This window comes from Adiantum capillus-veneris, chromosome 16 (genome assembly GCF_014529385.1).
Source record: "Adiantum capillus-veneris isolate H3 chromosome 16, ASM1452938v2, whole genome shotgun sequence".
Taxonomy (NCBI): Eukaryota; Viridiplantae; Streptophyta; class Polypodiopsida; order Polypodiales; family Pteridaceae; genus Adiantum; species Adiantum capillus-veneris.
Window position 1 is genome coordinate 55,022,558 of NC_140946.1, and position 26,307 is coordinate 55,048,864.

General features: G+C 40.1%; 1 pseudogene across 1 annotated transcript in view; it reads right to left on the reverse strand.

Annotated features, from left to right (window-relative positions):
* Positions 1–259: 259 nt before the first annotated feature.
* LOC147439064 (ATP synthase subunit delta, chloroplastic-like) overlaps positions 260–26,307 on the reverse strand; it is a 33,494-nt pseudogene continuing 7,446 nt past the window's right edge. Inside the window, exons 5-9 of the transcript XR_015184546.1 lie at positions 2,666–3,269; positions 1,840–2,576; positions 1,120–1,771; positions 722–1,027; positions 260–636 (exon numbers count right to left, since the gene is read on the reverse strand). The product of XR_015184546.1 is annotated as an ATP synthase subunit delta, chloroplastic-like (transcript). The remainder of the gene's footprint in view (positions 637–721; positions 1,028–1,119; positions 1,772–1,839; positions 2,577–2,665; positions 3,270–26,307) is intronic.

A 26,307-nucleotide genomic window follows, 5' to 3' on the forward strand; every position in this document is an offset into this window, starting at 1 on the left:
CCCCCGCCCCCCACCCCCTCTTCAAATTTTGGTGTTTCCCTCCTCTCAATGAAACTTATAAAATATTGTATGAAATTTTCAAATTAAAAAGGAAAAGAGAGAGAGAGAGAGGGGCGCGGGGTGGGGAGAGGTGATAATAAGATTACAGCTAAAATAATCAATGTCACTTGATTAACATAATTGAACATGTTCACAAAATTAGAGAGAGAAAGAGAGGGAAGAGATAGATGAATGGATTACACGACCAAAAAACTTCACAACTACAAAAGGTTTATGAATTATCTTCCAAAAGATCCCTACATGAGGCATCATCCAATTCTAAGCCCATGGCTCCTAAATCAATAAAGAGAGAAATGAAATTTTCGTTTGTGAATGCGTTGGCTTCATGGTATTTGAATTCGTCATCCTCCATCTCATCATCTTCATCATCATGACGATCACATTCGCCAAGACTTTTCGCCGCCGGACTTGATTCATTGACCTCCCTCTTCTCTGTCTCCACCTCATTCAAAGTCAGAGGTGGAAGAGGGTCGAAGATGGTCTCCACGTCATTAGTGGAAGAAATGGTTCTCCCCCGAAGTGTTACGGGAATTACAAACCAAAATTTGGTTGGTGGATTGCTGGGATATAGATTGCCTATAAAAGAGAAGCTTAAAGTGAGTAACATTGGTATAACTAATGCTACAAACAAATAAGAATAAAAAAGACATATGCCACTCACCTGCTCACAATTGCACGGTAAAACTAAATTGTCATACCTCCTTGTGTGATGCACATTAGATTCCACCATGTAGAGGCCATTCTCATGTCGTTTGCAAACATTTGCAAACCACTTGCACTCAAAGATAAAGGTATGAAAAGTTCTAAAATTAACCTTTAGTATACTTTCAATAGTTCCGCAGTACCTGAATTCATCGTCTGTGTCAAAGTTGCCCATGATGGCACAATCCATGGTGGTTCTACGCTCATCAATGTGAAGCATACAAAAGTGAGGACCCTTTGACCACATAGAGTTAAGGAAAGGCAGCTACAAAATAGAAAATTATCTTTTATTAAATACAAATTAAAGATAACTCACAAAAAAATTTACAATATGGTTTAGGTATATGAGTACTCTACCTTTGGTACGCAACCTCGTGCATACTCCCATTCTTTGTTGTTGAGGTCTTCTCTATGAACTTTTGCTTTGGTCATTCTCTCACGAATCCACTCCGCACTAATTCTCCCTTTTATGACCTCAGGTATCTTGTTGGTGTGCGAATAGAAGCAATGGTACCCTTGACTTTGATTAATTCTTCTTTGGCTAGCATCCATGGTGCTTTAGGAAGCACAATCTTTCCATTGGGGGCATGGCATGGAGTAGCAGAGGCGAGGAGACGTTTCAAAAGCCTCAAATCCTCCCTCCAACCAAAGAGTCCTTCTTGCCAATAATGTGGTCCCATAGTGTTTGGGCTACATTCTTGAATATGTGCATGGGATCCAAGAGGTGTTGTATTTTTAAGTCCTTCCAATATGGAATACCTTGACATACCTTTTGGTGGAGGACACAGAGTCAGATTGTTGTTGTGGTGCTCTTCCAAAATGGTTGTCCAATCTTCCATCGTGAGCTTCAGAGGGGTCTTCCCATTTTTTGGAGCCTTGTGCTGGCTATGCCCTTGGGGTAAGAAACGATGGTTGTTTGGATAGATTATCTTGCACAAGGCATCGAGCCTCTCTGTCACCAACGATGGCCCGCAAGTAGGACATGCATTGTGCCTCGATGTGGACAACCCTGCATACATATCATATCATTAGGGAGAGGAGTGAACTAAAGGGAGAGAGAGAGGAAAAGAGGGTTACCAGAAATCTTGTCAAGCCCAGGATAGTCGTGCATAGTTCACATAAGGATTCCCCTCACAATGGCTTCTCTCCCCCCCTTTGCAAGTGAGCCATTGACAATAGGAATGCCTCTCCATAACTCCTCCAACTCCTCGATGAGGAGATCGAGGTAGACGTCAATATTTGACATTTTGTACTTCCCTGGCACAAGCAAAGAAAGAAGTATATTGCCCTTCTTGGTTGTCTCCCAAGTTGAAATATTGTAGTTGATGATCACCACAAGCCAAGTGCTCCATGAAATAGACTTAGTGCTGAAGGGGCTGACACCATCACTTGCTAATCCAAGCCTCAAGTGTCAAGGCTCCAACCCAAACTCTGGCCATTGAGTTTCGATGTGCCTCCATGCAAGTGAATCGGGTGGGACATGCATCATTCCATCATTTGATCGGTGGTTAGCGTGCCATGCGAGAAGCTCTACGGTAGATCTACTTTTAAACATGTGTTGAATGCGAGAAAATAATGGAAAATGCCTTAATACCTTGCAAAGTAGGTGCACCCCGCTCACTCTGGTCTTGTATCGTGCCTCCCCGCACATGGGACATGAGGTAGCATGTGCGTGCTCATTGCGGTATAGCATACAATCGTTGACACACGCATGGATACGCTCATACTCCATTCCAAGTGCAGTGACAACGGATATAGCTCATCGACGATTTGGAAGCATGTGGTGATCTTTTGGCAACATTTTGTCCATCAAACTACAACAAATCCCGTATCAGTATTATTGCTAGGAGACGACAAGGAATAGGGAGTGAAGAGTATAAAAAAAGCCATATTTCATGCTTACCCAAGGAGTGCATCAACACTTGCGTTGCTCCAACCAAATTTCGCTTGTAAGTTGAGGACTTTCAACGATGCCTGAAGCACCAAGTACTGTGCACCAATGTAAAGAGGTGTTCCGACACTTGACATCAATCTATCCTCCGTTTCTGCTGCCCATTGAGTGCACGGATGACAATCCTCCTTGCACATGTCGCACTCATGAGCTAGTAACTCATCACACATGTCGAACATTTTCTCATCCTCTGCCTCAAAGTGCAACAGAGATGCCATAGGAGCTGTGAAAGTAGAGCCAAAGGGAGGATCACCATGCGGTGCACCCAGATCATCCAGTAGCTCTTGCCTCTATCGTTCAGCCTTGCATGCCAGTACACCACCACCAAACATAGACCAATGCGGCATCTCCTCAAGCGATGAGTGAGTGACGCTCTCATCTCTTCGAGCGCTTTTTTGAGGATGCCAAAGCCCTTTGTTCTCCACGTTCTCCAATACAATGTGTCTCAAGCGAGGGATTGTCCTTTTGCACTTCGCACAAGGACAAGGAAGTTTATCTTTGAGCCATCGATCACGCTCAGCGCCACCAGGGAGCCACGATCATCCAAGTCCATGTCCTACACACACCATAAATTTTCTATTTAGTCATGTGTCTTAAGAAATAATTAATTAATTAGAGGAAGTTCTAAATTCTAATTAAAACAATACATGGAGTTAAATTCAAAGAGAATAAACAACAATGAGTGCTAAAATTATTTTTGAATAAAGGTGGACTTAGAATATGCAATTAATAAACATCTAAAATTACTACAAAATAAAATACTCATACAAAATTAAAAATCTTTAGAAAAAAAACTCAAAAGGCTTAGAAAGGAAATAATTGGTATCTAAGGGTAGAGGAGGTGGTCTGTATCCCCCTCCCCCCTCCCCTCTCTCCCTACTCCGCAATCCTCCCTCTCTCCCTCCTCCATCTCAGGCACAACAACAACACATACATACACGCACAAACACATACACACACACAAACACACACACACACACACACACACACACACTTACGTTTGGGCTAGAAGGAGATCGTCGAAGGAGATTTTTTGCGCTTGTCATTGGAAGCTCAACCTAACCGTAAACCACGCTACAAACAAAGGTATTCACAAAACATTGTCCCCCCCCCTCCTCTTTCCCTATTGTTTTCTACTACACAAATACAAGCATAGTCACACACACACACACACACACATACATGTATAAACTCTAAAAATTTATGAGAAAGTTAGAGATATCATGGCATACCTCGTTCATTTGAGAAATGGTTGCATTGTTGAAATGTATCTTTGTGCGTGGTAGGAAATATATGCTTGTTTAGAAATGTTAGATTTATTAAGGTATTTTCAGGTTAGATTTGTTATATTTGAAAGAGGGAAATAGAGAGAGAGAGAGACATATATATATATATATATATATAGAGAGAGAGAGAGAGAGACAGAGGGAAAGAGAAAGAGAAATAGAGATAGGGACAGAGAGAGAGATAGAGATAGAGGGAGAGCTAGAGAGAAAGAGAGAGAAGGATAGAGAGAGAGATAGTTCTATTATCATCCTCGGAGGTCAAATATGACCGATGGGACCAAATGAACATGTCACGTGGTGTGAGAGGTCATAAGTGACTCTCGATGCTCAAAAATGCCTGAAATGAGCGTCGCAATAGAGAGTCCACATCATGGTTGGGCGATGAAGGTATGTAGGGAGAGATCATGACTGAATATATGGGGAAAAGAGGACCTAATGTGGTCAAAAGTTGAGCACTCAAGTAGTGTGTGGTACTCACTCTCTCGCACTTGACGAGGGCATAGGGTGCAAAGTCGATGAGACTCCTCTCCAGTGTCCCAACGTCCTATCTCGTAGCGTAGAGAATGGGAGCTAAGTCAAATGGAGGCAATGGTGTGGATTGCACTCAATGGGATAGGCTCAAGGATGTAGGGATGGATTTGGTTACCGCGTTCGGAGAAGAAGAGAGATTTGTAGTTTGGGGCAATGTGTGTGGTGTAATGGCTGAAGCGAGAACCTTCGGATTTCTCCCAAACCGTGATACATTTGCGTTGTAAGAAGGCCTCATTAACTTGGGATTCGATCGACACATCCTTGACCAAGTGACATGCATCCCATCTTCCAAACCATTTCTTGATGTCAAGCATCCATCCCAAACTTAGTGTTTTTCTCTTGCATGTCTTTTGGACCTTTTGACTTTCTTCATATGCGATTCTAGGAAGGTGATACAAAGGGCAACATTGTGTCTTAAGCATGTACTCCACAACCCTTTGCATGCCCAAGACCTCAACTGGAAGCAATCCAGACTCAAGAAGTAAGAGCGTGTAGGGTGTTTGAATCTTGACATTGAGAAAGTTGGTGAGAAAATGCTTTTGGACATTCTCAAACTCTTTCCAAGTAGACTTCCTGATGCTACTACCCCACACCTCCACTCCATAAAGAAACAGCGGTGTCACCAATGTGTCAAAGAGGTACTTTTTGAGAGCCCAACACTTGATCTCTCCAGCATTGCACATGTTTTCAAATGCATAATAAGCCCTCTTTCTGGCTTTCAAGCTACGAATTGTGCAATTATCCTTCCATCTATGATTCGATGGAACCTCAAGGCTAAGGTACTTGAAGCTATCTACCACTTCAAGTTGCTCATTGTTGTATACAATGCATGGCTTTTCATCATTGAGGGTCTTTACAAGCATAACCTTGGTTTTGGATCCGTTCACAATCAGCCTGCTATGTAGAGAAAAGCGTTCCAAGACACTCATAAGCTTTTGTGCATCTTCTAAGGTATGTGCCAAGAGCACTACGTCATCGGCATAAAGCGAAAGCATGATCACTGCATTTCTAATCTTAACTTCTTCTATGCCTTCTTGTTGCATAAAATCAAGCACCATGCATTCCAATTCTCAATGTGTAGCCCAAAGAGGGTTGGGGAAAGTGCGCATCCTTGTTTGACACCAATGGTGCTTGCAAAAAATTCTGAAATTCCATCTCCCATATGTAGTCGACATATCACTTTTTGGTAGATGCGAAAGAATGCATGCATAAATTCTCTCGGCATTTGAAGGCTTTGCATACGTCTCCAAAGATTTCCTCGCGGTACCATATCAAAAGCTTTCTTGAAATCCACAAAGCGACAATACAACTTTTTTCCTTTCAATTGAGATGCTTCCATAAGAACTCGAAGAGTGACAAGATAATCAATAGTGCTATGATGCTTTCGGAAACCTGCTTGGCCTAGTGCACGTTTACCGTTCGTTTCAGCCCATTCACTTATCTTCATCTCCATGATACATCCAAATAACTTTGCCATCAAAGAACCAACCATTATAGTACGATAGTTGTTCACATTGTTTACATCTCCTCCTTTGTGCAAAGGTTTGATCCAATTTTCACTCCAATCGTGAGGCATGCAATGTTGAAGTGCAAGGTTAAACATATCGCATATCCAATATCATGTTTTCTTGCTTTTCCATTTAATCATTTCAGCCTTGACACCTTGAAGGTCCCCTGCCTTGCGGGTAGAAAGTTTCTCAAGTGCGCAACATACATCTTCTATGGTAAAGAAGGGAGGCATAAATGGAAGGGAGCTACAACACTCCATCATATCAACATTGGGTTGCTCATAGAGGTTCTTACAATGCGTATACATATCCTCGAGAGTCAAGTCACCAAAGCTCTCAACACGCTTGCCTTTTAGATTTTGCCAAAACTTGCCACATGCATATGCTTTCTCTTGCGCTAAAAGAAGTTGTTTTTTGACCTCCCACCTTCTCCTCTTTTTTTGAACAAGTGCTTTGTATGTGTGTGAACATTCCAAGTAACCTACTTGTCTTTGCTTTCACCCAACCTTAGCAAGTGTTTTCGGGCTTGACTACATTCCATGTCGAACCATTTCTTCTTGGTGCTACCCTTCTTACACCTTTTGCAAGACATGTGTTTCACCAAAAAGCATTCCTTCGCACAAGAGCAAATTCATTCTTTGAAAACTTTCCACTCGCTTTCTAATACTGGGCTCTCTTGATGCTTTGGCATGCTTAACATTTGGTCCACCATACCAGCATAGAGAGAGAGAGGGAAAATAGAGAGAGATAGAGATAGAGGGAAAGAGAGAGAGAGAGAGAGAGAGAGAGAGAGAGAGAGAGCTAGAAAGGAAAGAGAGATAAAGAGGAAGAGAGAGAGATATAGATAGAGAAACAAAGAGGAAAAATAGGGAGAGATAGAGAGATAGGGATGGAGATAAAGAGGGATAGATAGAGAGGAAAAGAGATAGAGAAATAGATTGTGTGTGTGTGTGTGTGTGTGAGTGAGAGAGAGAGAGAGATAGAGATAGGTAGAGGGAGAGAGAGAGAGAGAGAGAGAGAGAGAGAAAGAGATAAAGATAGAGAAAGAGAGAGGGAAAATAGAGAAAGATAGATATAGAGGGAGAGAGAGATAGAGAGAGAGATATAGATGGAAAGAGAGAGAGAGAGAGAGATGGATGTTGAAGCTATATAGAGAGCCCACACTTATGCTATATATGGCTAGGAGTCCCCACTATATATGTGTACTCAATGTGTGCTCTATACACACTTTGGGGCTTGTAGATTTGGAGTCGTCTTGCTCTTTCTCCTACTCTTATCTTCTCTCGTCTCGGTCTCACTCCCTCGTCAACATGGTATTAGAGCTTTGGAACTATGAAGATAAGTAAATTTATTTATTGGATGCTCTTAGTTGCTTATGTTTAATGATTGAGAAGTGTTTTCTCGAGGATTTTTTTTTGTTTTTAACCATGGTTTCTTCTACGACTTGTTTTTCAAGATGGAAACGAGGTAAACAATTTGTTGCACTTGAAAAGAATTTCAAGCATGTAGATCCCAGATCATGACCTGATGAAGGGAGCCTAAGTGGGCTATTAACTTTCGTTGTCATGGGTGAGAGCAGGCTACAGAAGAGAGAGAGAGAGAGAGAGAGAGAGAGAGAGAGAGAGAGAGGATTAGTAGCCTGCATGAAAATAATTTAGATGGTAAAAACTATAGCGAACCGTTCGCTTGCACACGCTATATGAAGGCACATAATCCCAAGGCTAGAAGCAACTACACGGACTGTCATAGCTGATGAGAAGAAAGTGTTCCCTCTCTTCTATCTCCCATGCTCGCAAGGCAGCTTTTGCACTGTGGACCCATCTTTGGTACCGTTGACCAGCTTTGCCTCTCAAGTTCCCAGCTTTGGCGGTGCTTCAACACTGGCCGGCTATGCACACGCGAATATATTTAGCGCAATATAAAGCTAAAGGGAGCACAATTATAATTGCGGTTTGTTGTATGGCTATGCTATGTATAGAGTTTTGCGCACCTGCAACTCTACCGGCGTGGCTTCGACTTGCGTCTATGGTGGCCTTCTGGTTCACAAACCATTGCTCATCTCTTTTCACGTGTTGGGTCTCCTCCTAACTTTTTGCTCTGCTCATTGGTAGCCGGAAATACACTCCAAAAATCAATCATAGGCCTCTCCAAGTCCTCATGGCCACTAATCATGATCTTTTAATCAGTGAGACAACAAACTCAAGGGACCGACCTCTTGCGTCTACTACTTTGGCACCTAAAATATTCTAATCTCTTGTATGTCTTGTACCAAGCTAGTATGAAGCATAACCCATGGAGCATGGTGGCGCACAGGTTATCTATAAAGAAACTTGAAGCATAGTAGTAGTCGCCTGAGCTGTATTTGTTTCTCTGTTATTTGATCATAATCAAGTGTTTTTTTATTCAGTTGAAAATTTTCACAACCTTTGAGCAATAGGTTGGACGTGTGAGGTATGACCTTAGTTCATCACTAAGGATTGATCTGCAGCCACCTCGCCATATTTAGATTAAAGGACAAGGTTCACCAAGATCTGCAATGACATGTCAAGCTCCATGATATCATGGGTAAACTTACATGATCCGTCTTCATCCATGTTTCAAGGTAATATTATGTGTTATGTCTTTATTTTCTCCATCCTGCATGGCTTTGGTTCTTGACGCATGCTGTTGCAATTTGTCATAAATACTTCACATAATTTTATGATCACCTTAATATGGGATCGTATACTAATGCATGTGATGGTTTTCATATGAATCATCGATGTAGAGATGACAAGATTTACCATGCCATTATCTACTGACTAACCATTGTCTGGAGGTTTTGTAAATTTTGCACAAAACTAGCATCTTTGATGCCATGGCACATAAAGCCATGATGATGATTACTATTTTACATTTTTTATTTAATTTGAAGAAAAACTTCTCTAATGCCATGGTACGTAAAGCCATGATGATTCACTTTAAAAATCTCCAAGTGTTTATCACGCTATTTTACCGTGTTTTGTAGAGAGAAGGTGAAAATTCAAGTAGAGAAAGAAGAGAGAGGAGGGCGGGGGGGATTTTTTGTGTTTAAAATATTTCCATGACAGTTTTCGCTATTATTATTGCGTGTATTACGGCTATTATTACCATGTATATTATTGCTTTTATTTTTGACAACAAAATTTAGCGCCTAAACTTTCAAATTCTGGCCTAAAATAAACCCCCCCCCCCCCCCCCCCCTTCCCCCCTTCAAATTTTGGTGTTTCCCTCCTCTCAATAAAAATTCAAGAATATTGTATAAAATTTTCAAATTTAAAAAAGAAGAGAAAGACAGAGAGAGAGAGAGAGAGAGAGAGAGAGAGAGAGAGAGAGAGAGAGAGAGAAAGAGGGGAGGGGGAGATAATAAGATTACACTTGGTTACAACTAAAATAATCACTGTCAATTGATTAACATAATTGAGCATATTCCCATATCTAGAGAGAGGAAGAGGGGGAAGAGAAAGAGATGAATGGATTACACGACCAAAAAACTTCATAGCTGCAAAATGTTTATGAATCATCTTTCAAAAGATCTCTATATGAAGCATCATCCAATTCTAAGCCCATGGCTCCTAAATCAATAAAGAGAGAAACGGAATTGATATCGTTTGTGGATGCATTGCCTTCGTCATCTTCGAGATCGCCATCCTCCATCTCATCATCTTCATCATCATGACAATCATCCTCTCTAAGACTTGTTGCCACCGGACTTGATTCATCGACCTCCCTCTCCTTTGTTTCCAACTCATTTAAAGTCAGAGGTGGAAGAGGGTCGAAGATAGTCTCCACTTCATTAGTGGAAGAAATGGTTCTCCTTTGAGGTGTTACGGGAATTACGAACCAAAGTTTTGGTTGGTGGATTGTTGGGATATAGATGACCTTTAAAATAGACGCTCAAAGTGAGTAACATTGGTATAACTAATGCTACAAGCAAATAATAATAAAAACGGTACATGTCACTCATCTGCTCACAATTGCGCGTTAAAACTAAATTGTCATACCTCCCTGTGTGACGCACACTAGAATCCACCATGTAGAGGCCATTCTCATGTCGTTTAGACACATTTGCAAACCACTTGCACTCGAAGATGAAGGTATGAAAGGTTCTAAAATTAACATTTAGTATCCTTTCAATAGTTCCGCAGTACCTGGCTTCATCACCGTCTGTGTCAAAGTTGCCCATAATGGCACAATCCATGTTGGTTCTATGCTCGTCAATGTGGTGCGTACAAAAGTGACGACCCTTTGACCACATAGAGTTAAAGGAAAGGCACTACAAAATAGAAAAATATCTTAGCTTATCAAATACATATTAAAGATAATTTCAAGAAAAAAACTTACAATACGGTTTAGGTACATGAGTACTCTACCTTTGGTACGCAGCCTCGTGCATACTCCCATTCTTTACCCTATCCTCTTATCCAAAAGCGTCATAAATTTTGGCTTCCTCTAACTAATCCTCACCTCTTTAAAATTTTGGTTCTAGGCAATCTTTCTATCTTCACTCTTGAGCACAAAATTACAAACCTCTCCTCACATAATCTCTCTAGTTACCCCCTCTCTTCCTCCGAATATAAACTCCTAGGTCTTGGGCTCAATTATATCCTTCCTTCTCCTCCACCCCCTTCGAAGCCCTTACTTAAAGCCTACTCTAATTTACAAAGAAACCTCTATCTTAGAATGTTTTTCAAAAGCTCCTCCCCTCCCTCTACCCTTTCTCTATCTATTCCTAGTCCCGCTTGGAATCCACCTTTGCCTTCCTCCACCCTAAACTTTGCCTTTAAACATGTGTTAACCCTCCTCAATTCTCTTCTCTCGTTTATTCCTCCTTTCCGTACCAAACCCTTTTTCATTGAAGCCCTATCTTCCTTAAAAAATTACCAAAACATTGTTATCAGACCCGCGTATAAAAACCTTGGACCCGTTGTCCTCTCCAAAATTTGGTATGAAAAAGAAGCCCTTCGTCCCCTCATGGACCCCTCTACCTACTCCAAGGTTTCTTCCCCTCCCCTAGATTTTGTTTCCTCCCCCGCAGTCAAATTCTGGGCTTCGGATGGAAAATCGGCTTCAATGGATTGGATCTGTGAGAATCCCCTCTTACATCTATTAAGGTTGAAAAAGTCAAAAAAAATGCTCCTCCCCATCCCATGTTAGGTGCACATAAGATATTCTCTCTCACTCCACCTCTTAGGACATAGGTCCTATGGGAAAGGCCACCGGCACCGTCGGACAGTCTATACGCTAGGGGGAGGCTATAAGATAGCACGGTTGGGTGGAGACTAGCATACGCATTACCTGCGCCTTTTCACTAGTATTCGAGCTATTCTTGAAGAAGGGAAAAAGCGGGTTGCATGTGCATGCGACGTGGTCCTTCTCTCCCACGTTCCGCAGACAGCGACGTCCCTATTGTGCAGCAAAAAGAAGACAGATACATTTTTTCTACGTGCAACGTGCGTAGACAGATAACCACCATCCCACCCACGCTCTATGTGTAGAGAATTTTAAGACAATTTTTTGGTATCGTTCGGATGATTTTTGTAAATTTTTGGCAATGGTTTTCTATTTTTCGTAGTAATTTCTAATTAATTTCGTAAAAATTTGATATCGTGTGATCTTGACAAGCTCTTTTGTATGCATATTTACAACATCGTTTTGAGTGCTTTTGTTCCCTCATTTATTGAATTTTATACGATTTGCCATTTCAAGGATCGGGTTGTTGATTTTAGGTGCGCATAAAAAATGCTCCTCCCCATCCCATCTTAGGTGCACATAAGATATTCTGTCTCACTCCACCTTTAAGGACATGGGTCCTATGGGCAAGGCCACCTGCACGGTCGGACTCTGTGTACGCTAGGGGAAGGCTATAAGATAGCACGGATGGGTGAAGACTAGACTAGACTACTCTGTGTACGCTAGGGGAAGGCTATAACATAGCACGGATGGGTGAAGACTAGACTAGTCAAAAGTCAAAAAAAGAAAAAAAAAAGCTCCACCCCATCCCATCTTGGGTGCCCATAAGATACTCTCTCTCACTCCACCTGTAAGGACATGGGTCCTTTGGGCAAGGCCACCGGCACGGCCGGACAGTGTGTACGCTAGGGGGAGGCTACAAGATAGCACGGTTGGGAGGAGACTAGCATGCGCATTACCAGTGCCCTTTCACTGGTATCCAAGCTTTTTTTGGAGAAGGGAAAAAGCGGGTTGCATGTGCAAGCGACGCGGTCTTTCTCTCACACGTTCCGCAGATAGCGATGTCCCTGTTGTGTAGCAAAAAGAGGACAGGTACGTTTTGTGCGTGCTACGTGTGTAGACAAATAACGATCGTGCCACCCACGCCCTATGTGTAGAGAATTTTAAGACAATTTTTTGGTATCGTTTGGATGATTTTTGTAATTTTTTGACAATGTTTTTCTATTTTTTGTAGTAATTTCTAATTAATTCCGTAAAAATTTGATATCATGCAATCTTGACAAGTTGTTTTGTATGCATATTTACAACATCATTTTGAGCGCTTTTGTGCCCTCATTTATTGAGTTTTATACGATTTTCCATTTCAGGGATCGGGTTGTTGATTTTCGATGCGCATAAAAAATGCTCCTTCCCATCCCATCTTAGGTGCGCATAAGATATTGTCTCTCACTCCACGTGTAAGACATGGGTCCTATGGGCAAGGCCACCGACACGGCCGGACAGTGTGTACTCTAGGGGGAGGCTATAAGATAGCACAGTTGACTGAAGACTAGATTACTCATTACCACTCCCCTTTCACTAGTATCTGAGCTATTTTTGGAGAAGGGAAAAAGCGGGTTGCATGTGCATGCGACGTGCTTCCTCTCTCCCACGTTCCGCAAACAGCGAGGTCCGAGTTGTGCAACAAAAAGAAGACAAGTACGTGTCTTTACGCACAATGCTCATAGACAGACAGTGACCGCCCCACAACGCCCTATGTGTGGAGAATTTTAAGACAATTTTTTGGTATTTTGTGGATAATTTTTGTATTTTTTTGGGAATGTTTTTCTATTTTTTTAATTAATCCCGTAAAAAATTGATATTGTGCGATCTTGACAAGCTGCTTTGTATGCATATTTACAACATCATTTTGAGCGCTTTTGTGTCCTCATTTGTTGAGTTTTATACGGTTTTCTATTTCAAGGATCGGGTTGTTGATTTTGTCGTAATTGGTATTTTTTGAAAAAAATGCTATTTATGATATATTTGAGCGTGTCAAAAGTGTTTAACTGTGATTGCTCATGATTTGATAAGATCTATAGAATTTATTTTTACATTTATTTGGATTGTTCTGACAATTGTTTGGGTTTTCGAATGATTTTTAGCATTTATGGCTAATTTTTGTGTTAATGTTTGCATTTTCGAGCTTTGAAAAATAGAAATAAAAATTTGGGTTTGACAAGCACCAATGGTTGATCACGAGATTTGGTGAATGTTCTTTAACAGTCGTGCAAACTTGTCGGTCAAATTCTGGGCTTCGGATGGAAAATTGGCTTCATTGGATTAGATCTTTGAGAATCCCCTCTTACACCTATTAAGGTTTAAAAAGTCAAAAAAAGAAATAAAAAAATTGCTCCTCCTTATCCCATCTTAGGTGCGCCTAAGATATTCTCTCTCACTCCACCTGTAAGGACATGGGTCCTATGGGCAAGGCCACCGATACAGCCGGACAGTGTGTACGCTAGGGGGAGGCTATAAGATAGCACGGTTCGGTGGAGACGAGCACACGCATTACCACCGCCCTTTCATTGGGATCTAAGCTATTTTTGGAGAAGGGAAAAAGCGGGTAGCATGAACATGTGACACGCTGCTTCTCTCCCACGTTCCGCAGACAACAACGTCACCGTTGTGCAACAAAAAGAAGACAAATACGTTTTCCTGCGTGCAACGTGTGTGGTCAGACAGCGATTGCCCCACCCACGCCCTATGGTGGAGAATTTTGAGACAATTTTGGTATTTTTCAAATGATTTTTGTAATTGTTTAGCAATTTTTTTCTATTTTTTGTAGTAATTTTCAATTAATTTTGTAAAAATTTGATATTGTGGGATCTTGACAAGCTATTTTGTATGCATATTTACAACATCATTTTAAGCACTTTTGTGCCCTCATTTGTTAAGTTTTATACGATTTGCCATTTCAGAGATCGGGTTGTTGATTTTATCGTAATTAGTATTTTTGAAGAAAAATGCTATTTATGGTATGTTTAAGCATGTCAAAAGTGTTTAAATGTGATTGCTCATGATTTGATAAGATCTATAGAATTTTTTTGACATTTGTTTAGATTGTTCTGACAATTGTTTGGATTTTTGAATGATTTTTTAGCACTTATGGCTAATTTTTGAGTTAATGTTTGCCTTTGACCTTTGAAAAATAGAAAAACAAATGGGTTCGACAAGCACCAATGGTTGATCACAAGATTTGGCGAATGTTCTTTAACGGTCGTGCAAACTTGGCGGTCATATTCTGGGCTTTAGACAAAAAATCAGCTTCATTGGATTGGATCTGTGAGAATCTCCTCTTACACCCATTAAGGTTTAAAAAGTCAAAAATAATTTTAAAAAAATGCTCCTCCCCATCCCATCTTAGGTGCACATAAGATATTCTCTCTCACTCCACCTGTAAGGACATGGGTCCTATGGGCAAGGCCACCGACACGGCCGAACAGTGTGCACGCTAGGGGAAGGCTATAAGATAGCACGGTTGGATAAAGACTAGCTTACTCATTACCACTCCCCTTTCACTGGTATCTGAGCTATTTTTGGAGGAGGGAAAAAGCGGGTTGCATGTGCATGTGATGCACTTCTTGTCTCCCACGTTTTGCAGACATCGAGGTCCCCGCTGTGCAGCAAAATGAAGACAGGTACGTTTTTCTGCGCGCAATGCGCATAGCCACACATCAACCGCCCCACAACGCCTTATGTATGGAGAATTGTAACATAATTTTTGGGTATTTTTTGGATAATTTTTATACTTTTTTGGGAATGTTTTTCTATTTTTTGTAATAATTTTTCAATTAATTCCGTAAAAATTTTATATCGTGCGATCTTGACAAGCTGTTTTGTATGCATATTTATAACATCATTTTGAGCGCTTTTGTGTCCTCACTTCTTGAGTTTTATACGATTTGCCATTTCAGGGATCGGGTTGTTGTTTTTGTCGTAATTGGCATTTTTTCAAAAAAATGCTATTTATGTCATGTTTGAGCGTGTCAAAAGTGTTTAAATGTGATTGCTCATGATTTGATAAGATCTATAGAATTTTTTGACATTTGTTTGGATTGTTCAGACAATTGTTCGGGTTTTCGAATGATTTTTAGCATTTATGGCTAATTTTTGAGATAATGGTTGAATTTTTTAGCTTTGAAAAATAGACAATAAAAATTTGGGTTCGACAAGCACCAATGGTTGATCATGAGTTTGGCGAATGTTCTTTAACAGGCGTGCAAACTTGGCGGTCAAATTACGGGCTTCGGAAGGAAAATCGGCTTCATTGGATTGGATCTGTGAGAATCCCCTCTTACACCTATTAGGTTTAAAAAAGTCAAAAAAAGAAAAAAAAATGTTGCGCATAAGATATTCTCTCTCACTCCACCTATAAGGACATGGGTCCTATGGGCAAGGCCACCGGCACGGCCGGACAGTGTGTACGCTGGGGAGAGGCTATAAGATAGCACGGTTGGGTGGACACTAGCACACGCACTACCACCGCCCTTTCACTAGGATCCGAGCTATTTTTGGAGAAGGAAAAAAGCGGGTTGCATGTGCATGCGACGCGTTGCTTATCTCGCACGTTCTGCAGACAGCGACGCTCCCGCTGTGCAGCAAAAAAAGACAGGTACGTTTTCCTGCGAGCAAGTCGCGTAGACAAACAGGCATCGTCCCACACGGGCCCTATGTGCGTAGAATTTTCATATAATTTTTTTTTATTTTTCGGATGTTTTTTGTTAAATTTTTTGGCAATGTTTTTCTATTTTTTGTAGTAATTTTCAATTAACTTCAAAAAAATTTGATATCGTGCGATCTTGACAAGCTATTTTGTGTGCATATTTACAACATCATTTTGAGCGCTTTTGTGCCCTCATTTGTTGAGTTTTATACGATTTGGCCATTTCAAGGATCGGGTTGTTGATTTTTTTGTAATTGGCATTTTTTATAGAACATGCTATTTATGGTCTGTTTGAGCATGTTAAAAGTGTTTAAATATGATTTCTCATTATTTGATAAGATTTATAGCATTTTTTGACATTTGTTTGGATTGTTCTGGTAATTGTTTGGGTTTTCGAATGGATTTGAGCATTTATGGCTAATTTTGGAGTTAATGTTTGCATTTTTTTAGCTTTGAAAATTAGAAAATAAAAATATGGGTTCGACAAGCACCAACGGTTGATCACGAGATTTGGCGAATATTCTTTAACGATCGTGCAAACTTGGCGGTCAAATTCTGGGCTTCGGACGAAAAATCAGCTTCAATGGATTGGATCTGTGAGAATCCCCTCTTACATCTATTAAGGTTGAAAAAGTCAAAAAAATTGCTCCTCCCCATCCCATGTTAGGTGCACTTAAGATATTCTCTCTCACTCCACCTCCATAAGACATGGGTCCTATGGGCAAGGCCACCGGCACCGTCGGACAGCGTGTACGCTAGGGAGAGGCTATAAGATAGCACGGTTGGGTGGAGACTAGCACACGCATTACCTGCACCCTTTCACTAGTATTCGAGCTATTCTTCGGTGGAGACGAGCACACGCATTACCACCGCCCTTCCACTGGGATCCGAGCTATTTTTGGAGAAGGGAAAAAGTGGGTAGCATGTACATGCGACGCACTGCTTCTCTCCCACGTTCCGGACTGCTTCTCTCCCACGTTCCGGAGACAACGACGTCACCGTTGTGTAGCAAAAAGAAGACAGGTACGATTTCCTACGAGCAACGCGTGTAGTGAGACAGCGATTGCCACACCCACGCCCTATACGTGAAGAATTTTAAGACAATTTTTTGGTTATTTTTGGATGATTTTTGTAATTGTTTAGCAATGTTTTTTTATTTTTTGTAGTAATTTTCAATTAATTCTGTAAAAAATTGATATCGTGGGATCTTTACAAGCTGTTTTGTATGCATATTTACAACATCATTTTGAGCACTTTTGTGCCCTCATTTGTTAAGTTTTATACGATTTGCCATTTCAGGGATCGAGTTGTTGATTTTGTCGTAATTAGTATTTTTGAAAAAAAATGCTATTTATGGTATGTTTGAGCATGTCAAAAGTGTTTAAATGTGATTGCTTATGATTTGATAAGATCTATAGAATTTTTCGACATTTGTTTGGATTGTTCTCGGAATTGTTTGGATTTTCAAATGATTTTTAGAATTTATGGCTAATTGTTTAGTTAATGTTTGCATTTTCGAGCTTTGAAAAATAGAAAATAAAAATTTGGGCTCGCCAAGCACCAATGCTTGATCACAAGATTTGGCGAATGTTCTTTAACGGTCGTGCAAACTTGTCGTTCAAATTATGGGCTTCGGATGGAAAATCGGCTTCATTGGATTGGATTTGTGAGAATCCCCTCTTACACCTATTAAGGTTTAAAAGTCAAAAAAAGAAAAAAAATGCTCCTCCCCATCCCATCTTAGATGCGTATAAGATAATATCTCTCACTCCACCTGTAAGGACATGGGTCCGAACAGTGTGTACGCTAAGGGGAAATATAAGATAGCACGGTTGGGTGGACACTACCACACGCATTTCCACCGCCCTTTTACTGGTAACCGAGCTTTTTTTGGAGAAGGAAAAAAGCAGGTTGCATGTGCATGCGATGCACTGCTTCTCTCCCACGTTTCCCAGACAGCAACGTCCCCGTTGTGTAGCAAAAGAAGACATGTACGTTTTCTTGCGCGCAACGTGCGTAGACAGACATCCACCGTCCCACACGCATCCTATGTGAATAGAATTTTAAGACAATTTTTTGGTATTTTTCGAATGATTTTTGTAATTTTTTGGCAATGTTTTTCTATTTTTTGTAGTAATTTCCAATTAATTTTGTAAAAATTTGATATCGTGCAATCTTGACAAGCTATTTTGTATGCATATTTACAACATCATTTTGAGCGCTTTTGTACCCTCATTTGTTGAGTTTTATACGATTTGCCAGTTCAAGGATTGGATTGTTGATTTTGTCGTAATTGGCCTTTTTGGTTTTAAAAATGCTATTTATGGTATGTTTGAGCATGTCAAAAGTGTTTAAATGTGAAATCTCATGATTTCATAAGATTTATAGAATTTTTGACATTTGTTTGGATTGTTTTAGTAATTGTTTGGGTTTTCGAATGATTTTTAGTATTTATGGCTAATTTTTGAGTTAATGTTTACATTTTCGAGCTTTGAAACATAAAAAATAAAAATTTGGGTTCGACAAGCACCAACGGTTGATCACGAGATTTGGCGAATGTTCTTTAACGGTCGTGCAAACTTGGCGGTCAAATTCTGGGCTTCATACGGAAAATCGGCTTCGTACGATTGGATCTATGAGAATCCCATCTTACACCTATTAAGGTTTAAAAAGTTTTAAAAAATGCTCCTCCCCATCCCATGTTAGGTGCACATAAGATATTCTCTTTCACTCCACCTCTAAGCACATGGGTCCTATGGCCAAGGCCACCGACACGACCGTACAGTGTGTACGCTAGGGGGAGGCTATAAGATAGCACGGTTGGGTGGAGACTAGCACACACATTACCATCATCCTTTCAATGGTATCCGAGTTGTTTTCCGAGAAGGGAAAGAGCGGGTTGCATGCACATATGACGCCTTGCTTTTCTCCCACGTTCCGCAGACAGCGACGTCCCTGCTGTGCAGCAAAAAGAAGACAGGTAGGTTTTCTTGCGCACAACGTTTGTAGACAAACAACGACCGTCCCACCCATGCCCTATGTGTGGAGAATTTTAAGACAATTTTTTGCTATCGTTAAGATGATTTTTGTAATTTTTTGGCAATGTTTTTCTATTTTTGTAGTAATTTCCAATTAATTCTGTAAAAATTTGATATTGTGTGATCTTGACAAGCGGTTTTGTGTCCTCATTTGTTGAGTTTTATACGATTTTGAGCGGTTTTGTGTCCTCATTTGTTGAGTTTTATACGATTTGTTAGTTTGGGCATCGGGTTGTTGATTTTGTCGTAATTTGCATTTTTTGTTTTAAAAAACGATTTATGGTATGTTTGAGCATGTCAAAAGTGTTTAAATGTGAAATCTCATGATTTGATAAGATTTATAGAATTTTTTAACAATTGTTTGGATTGTTTGGGTTTTCGAATGATTTTTAGCATTTATGGCTAGTTTTTGAGTTAATGTTTGCATTTTCCAGCTTTGAAAAATAGAAAATAAAAATTTGGGTTTTTCCAGCACCAAAGGTTGATCACGAGATTTGGCAAATGTTCTTTAATGGTCGTGCAAACTTGGCGATCAAATTACGGGCTTCGGACTGAAAATCGGCTTCAATGGATTGTATCTATGAGAATCCCCTCATACACCTATTAAGGTTTAAAAAGTCAAAAAAAATGCTCCTCCCCATCCCATGTTAAGTGCACATAAGATATTCTCTCACTCCACCTCTAAGGACATGGGTCCTATGGGCAAGGCCACCGGCACAGCCGGACAGTGTGTACGATAGGAGGAGGCTATAAGATAGCACGGTTGGGTGAAGACGAGCACACGCATTACCACCGCCCTTTCACTAGTATCCAAGCTATTTTTGGAGAAGGGGAAAAGCAGGTAGCATGTACATGCGACACGCTGCTTCTCTTTCACGTTCCGAAGATAGCGACGTCCCCGCTCTGCAGCAAAAAGAAGACAGGTACGTTTTCTTACGTGCAACGCGTGTAGACAGACAGCGACCGCCCCACCTGCACCCTATGTGTGGAGAATTTTAAGACAATTTTTTAGTATTTTTTCGGATGAGTTTTGTAATTGTTTGGTAATGTTTTTCTATTTTTTGTAGTAAGTTTCAATTAATTATGTAAAAGTTTGATATCGTGGGATCTTGATAAGCTGTTTTGTAGCATATTTACAACATCATTTTGAGCCCTTTTGTGTACTCATTTGTTGAGTTTTATACGATTTTCCAATTCAAGGATCAAGGTGTTGATTTTGTCGTAATTAGCATTTTTGGAAAAAAAAATGCTATTTATGATATGTTTGAGCGTGTCAAAAGTGTTTAAATGTGAAATCTCATGATTTGATAAGATTTATAGAATTTCTTGACATTTATTTGGATTGTTTTGCTAGTTATTTGGGTTTTCAAATATTTTTAGCATTTATGGCTAATTTTTGAGTTAATGTTTACATTTTCAAGCTTTGAAAAATAGAAAATAAAAATTTGGGCTCGACAAGCACCAACGGTTGATCACAAGATTTGGCAAATGTTCTTTAATGGTCGTGCAAACTTGGCGGTCAAATTCTGGGCTTCGAACGGAAAATCGGATTCGATGGATTGGATCTTTAAGAATCCCCTCATACACCTATTAAGGTTTAAAAAGTTAAAAAAATGCTCCTCCCTATCCCATGCTAGGTGCACATAAGATATTCTCTCTCACTCCACCTCTAAGGACATGGGTCCTCTGGGCAAGGCCACCGGGACGGCCGGACAGTGTGTACGCTAGGGGGAAGCTATAAGACAGCACAGTTGGGTGGAGACGAGCACACGCATTTCCACCGCCCTTTCACTGGTATCCGAGCTATATTTTGAGAAGGGAAAAAGCGGGTAGCATGTACATGCGACACGCTGCTACTCTCCCACGTTCCGCAGATAGCGACGTCCCCGCTGTGCAGCAAAAAGAAGACAGGTACGCTCTCCTGTGTGCAACGCGTGTAGACAGACAACAACCGCCCCACTTGCACTCTACGTGTGGAGAATTTTAAGAAAAATTTTTGCTATTTTTCGGATGATTTTTGAAATTGTTTGAGAATGTTTTTCTTTTTTTTTTAGTAATTTTTATTAAATTCTGTAAAAATTTGATATCGTGCGATCTTGACAAGATGTTTTGTATGCATATTTACAACAACATTTTGAGCGCTTTTGTGTCCTCATTTGTTGAGTTTTATACAATTTGCCATTTCAACAATCTATTTGTTGATTTTGTCGTAATTTGCATTTTTTGTAAAAAATGCTATTTGTGGTGTGTTTGAGCATGTCAAAAGTGTTTAAATGTGATTTCTCATGATTTGATAAGATCTATAGAATTTTTTGACATTTGTTTGGATTGTTATGACAATTGTTTGGGTTTTCGAATGATTTTTAGGATTTATGGCTAATGTTTGAGTTAATTTTTGCATTTTTAAGCTTTGAGAAATAGAAAATAAAAATTTGGGTTCGAGAAGCACCAACGGTTTATCAGAGATTTGGCAAATGTTCTTTAACGGTCGTGCAAACTTGGCAGTCAAATTTTGGGCTTCGGACGGAAAATCAACTTCAATGGATTGGATCTGTGAGAATCCCCTCTTACACCTATTAAGGTTTCAAAAGTCAAAAAAAGAAAAAAATGCTCCTTCCCAACCCATCTTAGGTGCGCATAAGATATTCTCACTCTACCTGTAAGGACATGGGTCCTATGGGCAAGGCCACCGGCACGGCCAGACAGTGTGTACGCTAGGGGGAGGCTATAAGATAGCACGGTTGGGTGGCCACTAGCACACTATTACCACCGCCCTTTCACTGGTATCCGAGGTATTTCTAGAGAAGGGAAAAAGCGGGTTGCATGTGCATGCGACGCACTGCTTCTCTCCCACGTTCTGCACACACTGGCGTCCCCGCTCTGTAGCAAAAAGAAGACAGGTACATTTTCCTCCGCGTAGACAACTTCTATTTTTTGTAGTAATTTCTAATTAAGTCCTTAAAAATTTGATATCGTGCGATCTTGAGAAGCTGTTTTGTATGCATATTTTCAACATCATTTTGAGCTCGTTTGTTGAGTTTTATACGATTTGCCAGTTCAGGGATGAGGTTGTTGATTTTGTCGTGATAGGCATTTTTAGTTTAAAAAATTGCTATTTATGGTATGTTTGAGCATGTCAAAAGTGTTTAAATAGGAAATCTCATGATTTGATAAGATTTATAGAATTTTTTGACATTTGTGTGGATTGTTCTGGTAATTGTTTGGGTTTTTGAATGATTTTTAGCATTTATGGATAATTTTTGAGTTAATGTTTTCATTTTCGAGCTTCGAAATAAAGAAAATAAAAATTTGGGTGCGACAAGCACCAACGGTTCATCACGAGATTTGGCGAATATTCTTTAATGGTTGTGCAAACTTGGCGGTCAAATTCTGGGCTTCGAACAGAAAATCGGCTTCAATGGATTTGATCTGAGAGAATCTCCTATTCCACCTATTAAGGTTTAAAAAGTAAAAACAAATGCTTCTCCCCATCCCATGTTAGGTGCACATAAGATATTCTCTCACTCCACCTCTAAGGACATGGGTCCTATGGGCAAGGCCACCGACACTGCCGGACAGTGTGTACGATAGGGGGAGGCTATAAGATAGCACGGTTGGGTGGAAACTACCACACGCATTACCACCGCCCTTTCACTGGTATCCAAGCTATTTTTTGAGAAGGAACAAAGCGGGTTGCATGTGCATGGGATACGCTGTTTCTCTCCCATGTTTCGCACACAGCGATGTCCCCGCTCTGCAGCAAAAAGAAGACAGGTACGTTTTCCTGCACGCAACGTTCGTGGACAGACAACGACCCTCCCATCCATGCCCTATGTGTGGAGAATTTTATGACAATTTTTTGGTATTGTTCAGCTGATTTTTGTAATTTTTTTGCAATGTTTTTCTATTTTCTGTAGTAATTTTCAAATAATTTTGTAAAAATTTGATATCATGCGATCTTGACAAGTTGTTTTGTATGTATATTTACAACATCATTTTGAGCGCTTTTGTGTCCTCATTTGTTGAGTTTTATACGATTTGCCAGTTCAGGGATCGGGTTGTTGATTTTGTCATAATTGGCATTTTCGATTTAAAAAAATACTATTTATGGTATGTTTGAGCATGTCAAAAGTGTTAAATAGGAAATCTCACGATTTGATAAGATTTATATAATTTTTTGTCATTTGTTTGGATTGTTCTGGTAAGTGTTTGGGTTTTCGAATGATTTTTAGCATTTATGGATAATTTTTGAGTTAATGTTTGCATTTTCGAGCTTTGAAATAAAGAAAATAAAAATTTGGGTTCGACAAGCACCAACGGTTCATCACGAGATTTGGCGAATGTTCTTTAACGGTTGTGCAAACTTAGCGGCCAAGTTATGGGCTTCGAACAGAAAATCGGCTTCAATGGATTGGATCTTTGAGAATCCCCTCTTACACCTATTACGGTTTAAAAAGTCAAAAAAAATGCTCCTCCCCATCCCATGCTAGGTGCACATAAGATATTCTCTCTCACTCCACCTCTAAGGACATGGGTCCTATGGGCAAGGCCACCGGCACGGCCGGATAGTGTGTACGCTAGGGAGAGGCTATAAGATCGCACGCCTGGGTGGGACTAGCACACAAATTACCACTGCCGATATGCGAGCTATTTATTGAGAAAGGAAAAAGCGGGTTGCATGTGCATGCGACGCGCTGCTTCTCTCCCACGTTCCGCAAACAGCGACGTCCCCGCTATGTAGCAAAAAGAAGACAGGTACATTTTCCTGCGTGCAACATTCGTAGACAGGCAATGACCCTCCCATCCACGCCCTATGTGGAGAATTTTATGACAATTTTTTGGTATTCTTCGAATGATTTTTGTAATTTTTTTACAATGTTTTTCTATTATTTGTAGTAATTTTCAATTAATTTCGCTAAAATTTGATATTGTGCGATCTTGGCAAACTGTTTTGTATGCATATTTACAACATCATTTTGAGCACTTTTGTGCCCTCATTTGTTGAGTTTTATACGATTTGCCTGTTCAGGGATCGGGTTGTTGATTTTGTTGTAATTGGCATTTTTGGTAAAAAATATGCTATTTATGTTATGTTTGAGCATGTCAAAAGTGTTTAAATGTGAAATCTCATAATTGGATAAGATGTATAGAATTTTTTGACATTTGTTTGGATTGTACTGGTAATTGTTTGGGTTTTTGAAAGATTTTTAGCATTTATGGCTAATTTTTGAGTTAATGTTTGCATTTTCGAGCTTTGAAAAATAGAAAACAGAAATTTGGGTTTGACAAGCACCAACGGTTGATCACAAGATTTGGCGAATGTTCTTTAACGGTCGTGCAAACTTGACAGTCAAATTCTGGGCTTCGGATGGAAAATCGGCTTCAATGGATTTGATATGTAAGAATCTCCTCTTACACCTATTAAGGCTTAAAAAATTTTTAAAAATGCTCCTCCCCATCCTATGTTAGGTGCACATAAGATATTCTCTCTCACTCCACCTCTAAGGACATGGGTCCTATGGGCAAGGTCACCGGCACAGCCAGACAGTGTGTACGCTAAGGGGAGGCTATAAGATAGCACGGTTGGGTGGAGACTAGCACATGCATTACCACCGTCCTTTCACTGGTATCCGAGCTATATTTGGAGAAGGGAAAAAGCGGGTAGCATGTACATGCGACACGCTGCTTCTCTCCAAGGTTCCGTAGACATCAACATCCTCGTTGTGTAGCAAAAAGAAGACATGTACGTTTTCCTGCGCGCAATGCGTGTAGACGAATAGCAACCGCCCTACGTGTGGAGAAGTTTAAGACAATTTTTTGGTATTTTTCGGATGATTTTTGTAATTGTTTGGTAATGTTTTTCTACTTTTTGTAGTAATTTTCAATTAATCCGTAAAAATTTGATCTCGTGCAATATTGACCAGATGTTTTGTATGCATATTTACAACAACATTTTGAGCGCTTTGGTGCCCTCATTTGTTGAGTTTTATACGAGTTGCCATTTCAGCGATCTGTTTGTTGATTTTGTCGTAATTTGTATTTTTGGTAAAAAATGCTATTTATGGTATGTTTGAGCGTGTCAAAAGTGTTTAAATGTGATTTCTCATTATTTGATAAGATTTATAGAATTTTTTGACATTTGTTTGGATTGTTATGACAATTGTTTGGGTTTTCGAATGATTTTTAGGATTTATGGCTAATTTTTGAGTTAATTTTTTGCATTTTTAAGCTTTGAGAAATAGAAAATAAAAATTTGGGTTCGAGAAGCACCAATGGTTGATCAGAGATTTGGCGAATGTTCTTTAACGGTCGTACAAACTTGGCAGTCAAATTCTGGGCTTCAGACGGAAAATCGGCTTCAATGGATTGGATCTGTGAGAATCCCCTCTTACACCTATTAAGGTTTCAAAATTCAAAAAAAGAAAAAAATGCTTCTCCCCATCCCATCTTAGGTGCGCATAAGATATTCTCTCTCACTCCACCTGTAAGGATATGGGTCCTATGGGCAAGGCCGTCGGTACGTCCAGACCGTGTGTACGCTAGGGGGAGGCTATAAGATAGCACATTTGGGTGGCCACTAAGCACACGTATTACCACCGCCCTTTCACTGGTATCTGAGGTATTTCTGGAGAAGGGAAAAAGCGGGTTGCATGTGCATGTGAGGCACTGCTTCTCTCCCATGTTCCACATACTTGTGTTGAAAGGAAAACTAGAAGGAAAGGAAAAGCTTCAAACTGCAAGGAAGTAGTTTCACCCTTCCTTTTCACTTCTTGGAGCCCTTCCTTTTCACTTCTTGGAGGAAAGAAAGTTTCCCTCCAAAAATGTTTTTTTCTCGAGGAGGTAGCTTCAAAGTGAACAAAAGCCTTCACAAAAATGACGAGTTTTTGTGAAGAATCAACAAAGGTGTTCTTAAGATACGAACGATACATGAAACGCTCCAATTTCCGCAAGGCGAGGAACACATGCGACGTAAATCGCAGAGCATACAAAACACAGACTTCAATTTCACAAGGTACAAGTTGACATTTTTTCTCTCTCTTTGCATCAGTGTGTGGTTACCATGGCCAGTGAGGATATCCCACCTACACACCCGTTTGATTTTGAACACGTAACGGCATGATACTCATATTGGAGGCCAACATGTAATGTGCTAAGTAATCCCTTGAACAAGGATCTGCTATGAAGAGATGTTAAGATGCTGTGAATTGTCCACTACATGCATTGTCATGTAGGCGTGGGTGTGTAGATTTCTTGTACCCACAAATATAAGCATTGACCAATAAAGACGAGATTATAACTGTGGTTCTGATCTCCA